Source organism: Molothrus aeneus, chromosome 32 (assembly GCF_037042795.1).
Source record: "Molothrus aeneus isolate 106 chromosome 32, BPBGC_Maene_1.0, whole genome shotgun sequence".
Lineage (NCBI taxonomy): Eukaryota > Metazoa > Chordata > Aves > Passeriformes > Icteridae > Molothrus > Molothrus aeneus.
In genome coordinates this window covers 126040-140799 of record NC_089677.1, presented here as the reverse complement: position 1 = coordinate 140799, position 14760 = coordinate 126040, and the positions used below count along the sequence as shown (strand labels likewise).

Here is a 14760-nt window from a genome sequence, read left to right as displayed (position 1 = left end):
AGTACATGGATATATTTCAAGCTGACAGTAAGGAGGAAATCTTACAGAAGGACTTCCACTGTCCACCATTTCAGATTCACCCTGGACACAGGAATGTCACAGCTGTACAAAATTCTTCCTCTGTATTGCTCATCCCTGATGTCCTGGGCAGAATCATAGAAAAACACAAAAAACCCCAGTGCAATTCTTTGCAGATCAGCAGTTCGATTCTCCACTTGGAGAAGGACTCTCATCAGTACTAGATGAGGTCTGCCACAGCCTGGTCCAGCTGAGTCTCAAAAACACCCAAGGAAAGACTCCACCACCTCTCTGGGTGGCATGTTAAAACTCTTGTGCTACTCAGTGGTGAAAAACATTTTCCTAATGACCAGTCTGAAGTCTGCACTTCTCCTAATGGTCAGCCTGAGCTGCAATTTGTGACAGCTGTTCCTTGTTTTAACGATCTGCCTCAAACAAGAGTTCATTTCCATAGTAATTAGAACTTGTCTTTAAGAAGCTACAGGCTTCTATAAGATGGCCTCTTCTTTTGGGCAAAGTGAAACAGCCCAAGGACCCTAATCTCTCCTCATTACCTATGGTTCCCATGGCTCAGAATCACCTTGGTAATCCTCTCTCCATTTTCTAAACATCGTGCTTTCCATTTGAGGAACCTCAGAACTGACTGAAGAACCAGAGTACTCAGCAATGCTGAGAAGAACAATTACTTCCCCAGATCTGCTGGTCATGGAGACGACCATGCTGTCTGTCTTATTTGCAATGAAAATGCACCACTAGCTCATTTCCGACCTGGCAGCAATCATTACATCCCATAGCATTCCTACAAATGTTCTCTTCAGCCAGCTGCCTCCCAGGCTACATTGCTACAAGGAGTTGATCTGCACTTCAAGAGCTTTCTGTTAGCCAAATCTTAGGCTTCCTAAGACCCAGCTGAATTGCTTTTCTACCACTTCATGCACTAAACTCTCTCTCATGCCAATTTAATGTGATCTATAACTTTTCTCTGGGTGTATTCCATCCCACCATCAAAGTAATTAACAGAGAGGTGACATAACTGGCCCAATCCCTCAGAGGCCACTTGTTATTTGTCTTCAGTGAGACACTGAGCCATGGAAGACTACACTTTGAACTCCAATATCCACACAATTTTCAATTAATCTAACAATCCATATACTTCCTCAGTGAGAGATGATAACAAAAACTGGAGTCAGAGAGTCACAGGATGGTTTGGGTTGGAAGGCCCTTAAAGACCAGCCAGTTCCCACTCCCCTGCCATGTGTAGAGACACCTTCCACTAGATCAGGTTGCTAAAAGTTCCATCCCTGGATTGGGCATTCACAACTTCTCTGGGCAACCTGTGCCAGTGACTCACCATCCTCACAGCAAAGAATTTACCCACCAATATGCCCACATCTACATATTTGGTCATTTATTCACAAAAGGCATTCAGGTTCATCAAATACTTCTTGCCCCTGGTACTTTTGGTTCAACTATTCTTGATTATCTTCTCACTCTTCTCATATTTGAAAACAAATTCCCTGGAGACATGATATATAACATTTCTAGGGATTGCAGAAGGCTAACTAGCCCTAAATTATCCTTCTTTCTCTCCTTAAAAAGATGGATATAATAAATAATGCCTTTCCCTAGTTTTCAGGAACCTTTCTGATATATTTTCATGGAGAACTGCAACTGCAGAATTGCAATTGCATCACCTATGTCTTTCAGCATCCTAGCATAAATCCCATCCAGCCTGATAGATCTGAACGTAGTCAGTTTTTAAAAATAGTTCTGAGTAGTAAAATATTCTGTTTCCTGTGCTGCACTGCTTATTTAAGTTCTAGGCAAGCTTTGCTTTTGTACAAAACCGTGTTTGGAACAAGAACCTATCATGACTCTTGGCTGGTGGGACAAATTGCAAGACAGGCCACCTCTTGCCCATGCACTCAATCCCACACTGCTTGGGCTCTGAGGACACAGCATTTATCCCCACCCCACCCTTATAAAACTGGAGAGGGCTCTGCCCTCAAGCTCCATGAGCAGCTATCTACCAAAAAGTGCTTCTCACAACTAGCCAGTGACATTTAAGAGAAGAGAACCCAAATATTCAGAGCACTAGCCTCAAAATACTGATAGAGGGAGAAGAACAGAGAGCCAAGAAATATGCACAGCACAAAGAAAACTTTCAATCCAGTTACTTCCCTTCAAAGTAACTGAAGGAATGAAGAAAAAGAGTAACTCGCCTTTCTTGACACATGACATTAAACTTACTTAACAGGACTAAAATTACTAGATTCCACATGGATTCTGCTAGGATGTGGTTACTACAGGGGTGAGACCCAGTGAGACTCTCCTTCACTGACATTAAAGAATCTCACTGCTGCTTTGACAGACCTGCCAGGCTGACTTCCTGAATGCTCAGTGCAAGAGTGCTACCTACCCTATCCCCTGCCTTTACCAGGGACCTGCAATCTGCTGCAGACTTGTCACTACTTGTTTCTGAGTTGAGAAACAGGAGGACCCAAATGTTGTCTAATGGCAGCATTTCCAGAGGTCTTCAGAAAAGCCCTCTGTGCAGATGCCAATTCTCAGTACTCAGAAGGGAAGCTGTTTCCATCACATGCAGTTTTTGAACACTACTCCCTACTCCACTTAGACAACACATACACTCTGCTACAGAATAGCAGGATGGCTCAGGCTGGAAGGGAACACAGTGGGGCAGCTGGTCTTGCTTCCCTGCTCCAGCAGGGCCATCCCAGAGCACAGGGGACAGGATTGTGTCCAGAGGGGTCTGGAATATCCCCAGTGAGGAGACTCCACACCCTCTCTGGATAATCTGTTCAGTACTCGGTCAGGGAAGAAGTTCTGCCTCCTGCCCAGGTGGAACCTCCTGGGCTCAGTCCCTGCCCGTTCCTCTGGTGCCATTGCTGGGCCCCTGGAGCAGAGCCTGGGCCCTGCTCAGAGCCCTCCCTGCAGACAGGGACACCCAGGGCTGAGGGCCCCTCTCAGCTGGGGCTCCTCTCCAGGCTGGACAGGCCCAGCTCCCTCAGCCTTTCCCTGCCAGAGATGCTCCAGGCCCTAAGTCATCTCCACAGCCTCCACTGGCCCCGCTTCAGGAGCTCCATGTCTCTGCTGTCCTGAGGAGCCCAGAGCTGGACACAGCACTGCAGATGTGTCACACAGGGCAAAGCAGAGTTAATCTCATGTTCTTTCTAACAGTGAAGTGGGAAACAAGTGCAAAAGACTGCTTTGCTCCTCTTCATTCAGCCTATGTCATGCTAGCAGACCTCTGTATCTGATTTCAAATCTACCATGTTTACCTAATTTTCACATACCTTGTACCACTTATTATCACTTGTGTGCTTTGCTATGTTCCCTTTGCTTTCTGGTACTAATGCCACACTCTTACAAAGAAAATGCACACCTCCAATGAGTGTGCGAGTAAACACTAAGTGCAAATTTAATAGGATCACTAAAATCAATGTTTTCTGGCAGAAAACATTCTCAAGAGGATAGAGACCACACTACCTGTGGCCCAGCATATCTTGTTCTTGTAGTATACAGTCCTGGTGGAGAAATATTAGTAGAACTTTCATGTTTATGCTAAAACATCAGAAGGTATGTTTCCCTGCTAACAATACACCAGGTATTTATTTGCATTAAAGAAGTTATTTAATCAATGAAGAAACACTCAAAAAATCCCAAAACTAAAAAACCTCACCAACAACAAAAAAACCACAAACAAAAAAAAACACCCACAAACCAAAAAAGAGTTCTACAGTTGTAGGCTTACAACTTATGAATAGGAGGACAGCAAAAAGAGAAAATTGATATATTTTACCCTAAGAGTACACTCAGATCAGAATTTGCACTTTAAAGGAATGAAGGTAAATTTCCATAAAGTATGAAAAACGTGGCATTTTAAAAAGCTAAGGCAACGAAATATGACCTTTTCATCATGGAATTAATAATCCTTACTGTATTTTCCCAGCCTTAATCTTCCTGAACTTTCAAATCAATTATCAAATAGATGCAATACCTCTATTAGTGCAAGTGGAACTTTCTTGTTTGCTAAGATTTTTGCACAGCACTGTACAGAGTAAAAACCCATCTACTTACGGGACACTCCAGTGAAAATCTGTAAATGATTTAAAAAAAGCTGCTACTAGCAATTACGAGCACTTTAGATAAAAAGCATCTTTGACAGAATATTTTGGGCACTACACTTTGCATGGAAAGGACATAAGGTTGCACACAGCAGGTAGGATTTTTGAAGTCTAAAAAACAGAAATAAAAAAGAAAAAATAAGAGCAAGGAAGTGCCTATTTTATTTTATAAATGAGTCAGTAGTACTGGGTGATATTTTTACAGAGCTGCATGGAGCAAAGCACCAAATGCTGCCAATGCTACTCTAGAGTGATAATATAGTCAAAACACTGAAAATTATATGTTTAAGAGTAAAAATCCATATGAGGACTTGCATACATTTCACAAAACCAAATCCTACTGCCTTAATTAATTCCAACAATCAGATGTAATAAATTTAGCTTACTCTTCTTACCCAGGAGACAAAGTACAAGTTTCCTGCTCTGTATCTAGGAATGCTATGAGACCTACTTCTAGAATTCCATTTGTTATTTAAGGGCTCACAGTCACAATCACACTAGTCACACTCAGTGTAGGTGTATGCAGAAACTAAGAGAACTACTCTCTTTGAAAGCACCCTGTCATTTAATGAAAGACTGTGACTGTTTTAACATTTTGAACACATGATCAGAAACATCAGATCAGAAACAAGTTCCTATGAAGGGCTCCAGATCACCTTACCTCATCTCCCAGAACAAGACTTACCTAAGCTGCCAGGGAAATTAAATGTTAGTGACAAGCAGAGAAATTGGGTTTTGATAAATACAGATTATGTCACTTCAGAAGGCAAGAACTTCCCCATCTTCAAGGATGCAATCTATGGTCAGCAATGGAATCTCTGGCATTGTGTATGATTTTTTCTTTTTTTAACGTGCTTATCTAATTTTTAACATTATATACCAACAGCTAGATATGCCAACCTATAACCTTTAAGACTGGAAGTTTAAAATCATATTGAATGTCAAGAGCAAAGCAACCTGTCCTCCTGTGTACATCAGCATCCTGGGCTGGGGGAATTCTGGCCTTCCAGAAATGTGACAAATGTCTTCAGTATTAATGCAACTTCAGCCTGCTGATGATTCACCAGCAGAGGGATGACTATTAAAACACAAATATTCATTACTTGAAAACCCATGCTGCTGTAAATGTAGCACTGACAGGCAAAAGTTTCCAAGAGGAACCTGAGAATTAATACACACATCCCCTGTCCAAGTGGAATAGTATGAGGAACTAATGCCTCTGTAGGCTGTGATTGACTTGCTGTCAGATCACAGTTAAGTTTTGCATATGTGGTTGGTTCAACAGCATTACTGTGTTGGCAGAGTCCAGAGATCTCATCTTTAAAATATGGGTGGGGTGTCATCACATCATCTTGGAAGCACAAAGCTCCACCTTCTCCCTGATCTGCTTGCTGGGAATTCTTTGTGGACAAGTTTATCAGCTGTAAGCAATGCCTTGAAAAGTCAGTTCTTGAAAAACCCTCACCCAGCCAAAGCAATAGGCTTTCCCCTTGGTGGAAAATTCAGCACTCCCAATGGCAGAAACACAATCCCAGCTGTATATGAGCCAATACAAACATCCAGCAGAAAAAAATGCTGGGCTGAAACACCTGAGGCCACACTTATGAAACATTCCAGTGCCAGAACTGATACTTCTCCACAAATCAGCTGATTTGGACTGTGTAGCAAACAGCACAATTCCCAGATTTGAGACAGGTGCCTGTAAGGCACTGATTTTAGAGTGAATACAGACAGCTTTAGAACATGGTGGAGATGAGTGCCATTCTACTCTTAGTCAAAGAGATTAATACACAGCTAGCAGTCTGCCTGACACTACATTGGAATGAGGGGTCAGGAATAGGCCAAAACAAAGGTGAAGGGATACACCTCCGGCAGGAAATGAGGCTTTGTGGTCACAGCCTGAGCTCTCTCAGCTTAGTGAAGTGGCAGCAGAACTAGGCGAAGGAATAAACCAAAATGCCTGGGAAAGGACACAGATATTAGGAAATGGGAAATGAAAAAACATTAACTGAGAAATGAATCAAGGATCCAACATTTCCTATCAAATCACTGTGTTGTTTAGGGTACCCTGAAACCTTAAATTCAAGTACAGCAGAAACCCACTGGCTGCTCTGAGGATGCACAGGCCAAGGCAGTAGCCACTGAACATAAATGTAAGAATAATGTAAGAATATAGAAAAATTAAAACCATAGCTAGACACTGCTATGGCAAATGTTACTGGTTATCTGCAGAACCACAAAGCTTTTCCACTGAACTGGCAGGTCTGAGTACTGCCCCTAGGTGCAAGATTCAATGGTTATTTTGCTACACACAACAGAGCATGGCATAAACACCCTGGTACCCCCTGAGCTCCTTGCCCTCTCATCTCTGCAAGTGCCATCAACTTTATTTCAGATGCAAAGAAAGGCACAAAGAAATGCAGAGGGGATCACTGACATTTTGTTACATACTAGAAATGTACTGCTCTGGAGTGTCTAATGAAGATAGCAGCAATGAGGACCCCAAAGAAGTCACTGGTAGAAACCAGTGTCATTCAATGTCTGTAATATTTTGACCTGGGATTTCACTTCTTCCTGCAACAGGGCTCTACAGGGAAATAGAAGCAGAATCACATCAAAGCAATAATGTACATTACTGGAGAAAGGATCACAGGGGATGTAAAGAGCTAGGTTGAGAAGTTCCAGCTGCTCTCACAGGAATAAAGGAAGAATCTACTGCCCACACTGCATGGCTACCAGAGCTCCGAGGCTGCATAAACAGATCTTTTATCACAAAAGCAACCAGGTTGTTTCTTTGCAGTCTGCAGGGTGGTAAGTAGAGCAGCAAGGATGCAGTTATACGAGCTGAAGGTTAACTAAGGGTGTAATTCTGTCACATTCAATTTAGAAATGTGAATACATTTCCTATGAGTTTGGGTGTCTTACTAATGGCCTGGGGAGCAATAGCCTTAGGCTCTTCAAAAATTTTTTGTCCAACAAAGGAGTTGAGTCCTTTACAGCAATGACATTTATTTCAACAGCCAAAGGCAATCTAAAAGCAGTCCTGGACTGTGATGTTCTCCTTGACTTAAAGCTAGAAGCAATGAATAAGCTGATGTCAGTATATGCAATAGTTTTGCTAAGGGCTCCTTCTGTAACAAAATTTCACCCTCAAAATTGTCCTTAAAATTAGGTTTAAACAGTCATGCCATGCATTTCAGACCAACAGATACCAAAAATAAAAGAGCTCTGTGAGCATGTACTACATCAGAAAGTGCTTTAAGTCAGGGAGGCAACTCCTTTTATCTCTCTCCCCTCCACACTCTCCCTCACAACAGAGCACTTCTGAAACTCTTCCATTACATACTCACAGCTCAAGCATGGGACTGGAGAAGAAACCTATTCATTTCTGTCCTTACAGAGAAAGATTTTTAAAACTAATGCCCAATAAGACCACATGTTAGTCAATAAGCAGAGACAGATGGTAAAAGCAGATGGTTTTGAAAGGATTTGCAGCAGTCCCTGGCTCCACCATCTCAGAAGCTCCACAGGGTACTGGCAGAAGAAGTGGTTCCTTTCCTTTTCTTTCCTTTTCTTACTCCAGAAAACCAGCAGCTGATCTTGCTGGTTGCCACAAAGGCAGGAAAGGACAGGCAAAATTCACTCATGCGCTTCATCCTACCTCCAAACTGCTTTTGCCCCTCTGCAGAAGCTCAGCTAAACACAAGCTGCTGCTCTAGGCCGAGCAGCCAGGTGCCCACCGGACAAGAGACACAAATTCACCCCCGTGTTTACTGGTCTCAACCAGGACCAGAGTAGGCAGAGCTCCTGGGTTTGGCAGTCACTCACCACAGACCATGACCATTTTGCTTCTGACCACACCAGAGGATGGTACCTAAGAGAGCACGCTCCAGTGCTGAACCCCAGCATACACACCCACCCACAGACCAGAGCCCTGCTTAAAGCACCAGCACCTGTTTCTGAAGGCCCTAGTGACGAAGGCATCTTAGATGCTGCAACCCCACACAGCCAGACAAATGGTGAATGACTTCACGTCACAGAGAGATATGGCAATGGGAGCAAACCTCACAGAAGCACAGCTATTCACATTACACCTCAAAATAGAAAAAGTGGGGAAAAAAACATTATTTCATGTGTAAATAATAGCAGTGACAGAAAAATAGATTTCCAATGAGTGTCATGTGTTTGGCCAAAGCAATATTGCTAATATTGCTACAGGTGCAACCTTCTCCAAGTTACTGCTATTTATGCTCAGGGAACAAGAACCCACTAAAGACAAAGAGACAGCACGAATGTCATGGTGTCATTTTGGGCACACTGCCTCAGCTGGAGCACAGCACCAGCTCCAGTCAACAGTAACTCTCCTCTGAGCTATCAACGCTAAACATCTTATCACACCTAAAATGATGACTCAGACCATTTCTTATTCTGCCAATGAATCATTACATGGTGCCACCTCTGGCTACTATCAAAACCACCTGTAACCGTTTCAGCCATTAACTCCAGAGTACACTCATTCCAAAGAACCTTTTAGAACACAACTCTGCTCTATTAATGCCCACATATTTTGTGGGTAAATAAAGAATCTCTCTTTTAGCATTTACTAAAGTGTAGGGTAGGAACTGCACTCCTGAAAGGCCTAGTACTTTTCCTACACAGCATATCCATTTTTCAGATTTTCCACAGAAAGAGGAGTTATTGGCTCAATATCAACATAAGACTTATTCTTGCTTTACATTTCTTAAAACAATGCAACTGCATAGCTTTGTAAGAACTTTTTTCTTGTTGTTTATCTATCCCACTGTTAACAAAATTGCAGTCAATTAACATTTCCATTCTGAAGGAATATTCTAGAGAGGGCTGTAACACAATAGTGCAATTATATTCAGCAGCCCCAAAATAAGAAAAGGCCTTTTTGAACCATCTACAGCAAAATAAATCTCCCTTCTTTACATTAAATCAGGGAACAATTCTTTCCTTCAAACAATTAAGTTTATGGCTTCTTTCAGGAATGTAAAACAGAAAACAAACAAACAAACCAAAAAAAGAAGCTGTCTGTCCAGCCAGTCCCAATTTTATACAGCACTGCAGAACAGTACTGAAAACTGAGTCTGCTACAAAGGTAAACATAAGCCATTCAAAACTGGAATCAAAACTTTGTATTTGTTTACAGAGAGCACCCCATGGTAAAATTGCTTCTTACCTTTGGACACAATAAAACATGGATCTGGGCTTGGACAAAGGCATGGCCAAAAGATGGCTTTAGAAATTATATTGTAAGCATCCAGGTTTGTGACCAGTCTTGCCATTCTTGAATGCATCAATCAGTCATCAAGTTTTATATTTTTTCTGTTAACCCCACAATCTGCTACTCAAAGCAGATATGGAAGATGGATATTGGTATAGAGGGTTAAAAATTAATTGAGGTATGAGGAAAACCTATTATAATCATAAATTTATGGGCACAGTTGCACCACAATCACATTGTGGAAGGAGAAAAATTAATTGGGAAGGAGAAAACTTTGGAGTCAAACACAACAGCATATTTTTGAGGCACAAGATACCTTTTCCTGTGAGCATGAGTGGAAGAACAGAACCCCATGCGATTTCCAGCCACTTGAAACTCCCTAAGCAGGGGTACACACAAAGAGAAACAGATTCAAGCAACTCCTGCAAAACACAGCTAAATTAGCTTAGAACAGAACACGATTAAAACTGAATTACAGGTATTTTTGCCAAACCTTCAATATGCCTCATGCTTTAACAATATAGTAACAGATTTGAGGGTGAAAGGGTTTCCAGTTTTTAGTAATTATCAACAGAACATTAATTACATACCTACTATTATTATTTCACTATGTAAAGACCTAGTTTGCTGTAATTTTAACACTACGTCACTCAAAGACAGCTAAAGAAAGCCTTAAAGCACTATGAAAATAAGAATTAAAAAAATACAAAAAACACCACAGACAAAACGTCTGCCTCAGCTGGCATTAAAAATGGGAAACATAGGCTTACCATTCAAAAACAGAATGGAAAAGAACTGTAATAAAAGAAAAAGCATCTGCTGTAGTCTTATCTTGAAGGATATCGTTTCCTCTTTGACTCTGTTCATCAGACCCTTGAAGGGTATGTCTACACAAGTGACTGGAGACAGGCAGGCACCTCTCCTCCCTCTCCAGACTGGCCAGATAGGAGTCAAATTAAATCCAGAGGCCATGCAGAAGCATCAGTACAGCACCAAGCAGCTCGTGATGCCAAACGTCCCCTGCTGCAAGGAGCAGCGCACTCTTCCCCCAAGCGCACAATCTCCACCGATTCCTCGATCTCCACCGATTCCTCGCAGTGTTTTAGCCAGGCATTGAGTCACACCCAGGAATTCATCAACTCAAAACCAGGCCAAGAGCAACAACAAGAGCAGATTTGCATTTGGCCAGAAGTAATAGTCCCATCCCAAGCAGGAGGTCGGGAATGAGTAGCCAGAGGTGAGGCAGGCAGGCAGACCCCCTGGTCAGGTAGGAGCTCACATTTAGGGAGCAAGGTTTTGGGGAGCTGCCAGCGCAGCTCCACACAGGCCAGGTGAAGAGCTCCCAAACTACGACTGCCTTTGTGAAATAGCTGTCTGAGCCAGGGAAGTCAACGTCTTTCGGACTATCCTTATTTCCAGACACATCTGGTGATGTCTGACTCTTTCCATGACCCACTGCTAATAATTTAGATAATTTTAATCTCGCTGGATAATATTCAAACTTCCATTTCTTAAGCCTCCTTTGTGGACTCAACCCTTAGGGAAGCAATGCTATAATTTTTCATAGTGATAATGCAAAATAATTGAAGGACTATGAAAAATTATTATAGGACAATGCTAATATTATCCCCTGCAGCCGTTATTCCCAATATTTTCTTCCAAACATAGCAAAACCAAAAAATATACTAAAATAAGCAACGGTCCTCAGATGAGTTGGTACTCATCAACACAGTTTTCTCCACCCCACTGAGTTGCTCACATGATCTTCTATAGGTCAAAGTAATTTGCTTTGGGGAAAAAAATGGCAAAATCTAGGAGCTTTCTATGTGAAATGTATGGGGGGGGAAGCTTTTTTCCAATGACAGTCTAATTCTGCAGGCTGCTCCTCTGGAGCAAGGATCTACACTCTGTCACAGGACTCAAAATCATCAGTATCCAGAAGATTTCTGAAGACAGTGGCCACTTGTTTGTGTTCTCCACTGCACCATGTAGCCAAATGACAGTTTCTGTGCCTTTGGTCAAACTGCTAACAGTCCCTGACACAATCCTTCTGCCCTGTCATCATCCATGTTTCTCTCCCTGTCAGCCCTCCCACACCCTCCCAAGTCACCCACCCCCCCAAGATTCAGGTTTGTCAGATCTGATCTGAACTGACTTTGGGGAAGGTACAAGAAGCTTATCAGTCAAAGCTGCTTCCTGTAACAGAGACACAAACTTTGTGCCTCTGTTAACAGGCCATTTCCTATTACTTTCATAGTAGCTGATCTCTAGATATTTTTCCCCAGCTGACATGCTTTGGGTTCTATTTACTCAGCCTTTTCTCACATGGTCTTCAAGATGTTTTAAAACTACATTTCCCCACCACTAATTTAAACAAGCCTTGACAGGGATTAAACTTGAATCCTGAATTGGAAGAACTGAAGATTTGCAGCTTTGTTACAATATCAGATCCATCCTCAAACATACTCCAAATATAGTAGAAGGCTGGCCTAAATCTGCTATTCCTTCATGTTTAATTCAGATACCTTTGAGTGAATGCATCCCTACTCCCCTCAATTTTCTCATCCCCAGTTCTCATCACCTATGTACTGAAATTGATGGTGACTTTAACTTAGAAAAACACCCCAAAACACAAACAAAATGTTTTAAAACACTATAGTTATGCAGAAACTAGTTGTCAGAACAACACAATAGATCTAGAGGTTAAAGCACTACATTGCAACAGGCATTTTACAACTTAACTAAAGCAACTATCAATTTTTAAACTATGTGGTTCCTTCAAAGAGAAGACGAGTCCCTAACTCAGTAATAAACAGAACTTGGATTTTTCTAGTCAAGAACATTACAGCTAAGCAGGAAACTATGATGCTTTTGATACAGCAGTGCAAATCAAAATAAACTCCAATAGCAGATCTCTGCGCCACCAGCTTCTTAACAAGTGGGGATGAAGGTTCCCAGAATGTCAGCATGCACAGAAAGTTACACTCTAAACTGACAAGCTAAAACAATGTGAGCTTTGGTATTAAAAGCTTCTGAAAGGCCTTGCATTTTGTTATGTTTCTGGGATCATCTAATAGTTCAATCGTACACTTGTTTTAATACAAATTCAAATGAACCAGGATTAGAGCTGATATGGATTTTGGAACACATTTTTCTAGCCTAAAAATGACCTTCAGAGATAGCAAACTTTCAGTCTAAATAAAGATGCAAAACAAGCCTTTTGACTGAATTTATAATGCAATATTTCTGGATGAACTCCAATTTAGTTTTACTAGTTCCCCCCCAATAAGATAATGATCTGTCATTAGTTATTTGTTTCTCTAGCTATGCCCTTAAAAGGCTCCAAGGCAAACACGAAAAAACAAATTGTTCTGAGTAACATTACTGTAAAGGACTGTATAAGACAAGACAAGGTCACATGTCTTTAGTTCCCAGAGAACCGAAGATATCCTCACAGGATCCTGTAACAAAATTTATGTTTGTGGTGCCCTGCGGGAAGGGGGGTAGCAGGGATATCCAGTCATTTCCCAATCAAGAGACAGAAAACATCACTAAGGCTCTGAGTAAGGCTCTTTCCTCATATGAAAAAAACTCTATCGCTATCTAACACCACACTTCCATTGAAAAAAAAAAGCCAGAAACAACGTATGGGCCTAAGAGCAGGAAAACAAAAAGGCAACCCTGCCCCAAAAATTAGATTAGATCTTTATTTTGAACCGTATCGCACTGACGATTTCCCCTCACCCGCAGCCAACCCTGCGGCGAGGCAGGGCGGGAGCCGTTCGCCACATCCTCTCCTCATTCACAGAGTCTCACCCCGGCATCAACTCACCCAAGGAAGAGCCGAAGCACCAGCGGGGCTGGGGCCGCCGTCGCCCCCGGGGTACCGCCCGATGCCCGGGGCTCGACCCCGCCGCTCCCGGCTCCCCGGACGCGGAACCTGCCCCGCACGACCCCGCCGGAGCCTCCCGGCCCCGAGGCAGCCGCTGCAGCCGGCCCGGCCCCGCCGCCTCCCGGGCATCCTCCCTCTCGAGCGTCGCCTCCTCCTCGCCCTCGCCCCCACACCACCTTCTGCCTTCTTGGGTGTTTTGGCGTTTTTTTCTTTTCTTCCCTCCGCCGTGCCCCAGCGGGTTGTTACCTTCAAGTGCCGCTTTTCCGACCAATTCCTGTTTCCAAATCGCTGCCCCCCCACCTTCCCCAGCACGCAGGCAACTCCCGGCAAAGAAGAGGCGGAGGAAAAGAGAAAAAGCAAGCAAGCAAAAAAACCCCCAAAAAACAATGAAAAAAAAAAAGGCAAAAACCCAAGGGGAAAAAACCATATAAAACCCACCCAAATAAAATTAACAAACCTCTCGTGGCGCTCCGGGTGTGACAGTGTGTATCCGGCCGAGGGAGGGAGGCGGGCAGGAGCAGCGCCTGCCCCGCTGCTCGGAGCCGGACCGGGGGAGGATGCGCGCCCGCCCGGGTGCGGACTGGGGCCGCCTGGCTCAGCGCCGTGGGCTCTGCAGCAGAAGCCGCCAGGCACCGCCAGGGCGGGAGAGCGGGCCCCGCCCCCCCCCCTCCGGCAGCGCTCAGCTCCGCGTGTGCCCGTGAACCCCCGCCTCAGGCCGCCCCTTCCTCCGGAGCCGCTGCCGGCGTCGCCCCTCAGCTGTGGGGCACAGGCGTGTTCGGCGGCCCGGCCGCTCCCGGCCGCGGCCGTGCCGCAGGGGGTGCGGACACGCCGCGCCATCCCTACAGGAACCAGCAAGGCAGGCGAGAAAAGGCTCCCTCTCTCCCTTCCCTTCTTCCTCCCGGAGGGCTCCCCTCCTTACCGTGCTGCTGAGGCTCCTCCGCCGCCTCCGGGCTCGCTGGGGCCGGAGCGAGTGGCGGCGGTGGCGGCTCCTCCTCGCCGCCTCCCAGAACCCCTTCCCCACCCTCGTCCTTCCCCGCTCCGCCTGCGCCGGCGTGAGCCGGCGGCCGGGAGTGCGGGAAGCGTGGTCGGGCTGCGCTGGAGCCCCGCAGGGATCCAGGGGAGGGTGGGGGAGCCGCAAAAGCTCCTAAATCCATGGTGAAGGGGCAGGGTGAGTGGTCCCTCGGGTGCCCTCCAAGGTTATTACATCTCCTTACCCTCTTCAGCTTACAGCAGAATTACGTCTGCGATTAAAATGGTCAGGAAGAATGCACAGAAACAGAGTTATAAAATAGGCATATTATGTTAATTACGCAAATTGTCTTATAAGCGTTAGGGAAAAAACGAGATTTGCAGCATGCCTAGTCAGCCTAGAATACCTGCTTTTAACACCGATATTCATTTTCTCTCTTTGGCAATAGAAGGTACACCCTCTGATCTTTTCAACTCAGCATCAGAAT

At 44.1% G+C, this 14760-nt stretch overlaps 1 protein-coding gene across 2 annotated transcripts in view; it reads right to left on the bottom strand.

The window, feature by feature from the left end:
* Positions 1-14284, bottom strand: part of LOC136568456 (fatty acyl-CoA reductase 1-like) — a 136049-nt gene extending 121765 nt beyond the window's left edge. Inside the window, exon 1 of one of the 2 annotated variants that reach the window (XM_066568454.1) lies at positions 14223-14284. The gene's annotated coding sequence lies outside the window, so the exon portion shown is untranslated. Of the gene's footprint in view, positions 1-13760; positions 13862-14222 lie in introns of those variants that run through there. The other variant, XM_066568455.1, reaches the window with a different exon arrangement.
* Between the last annotated feature and the right edge of the window lie 476 nt (positions 14285-14760).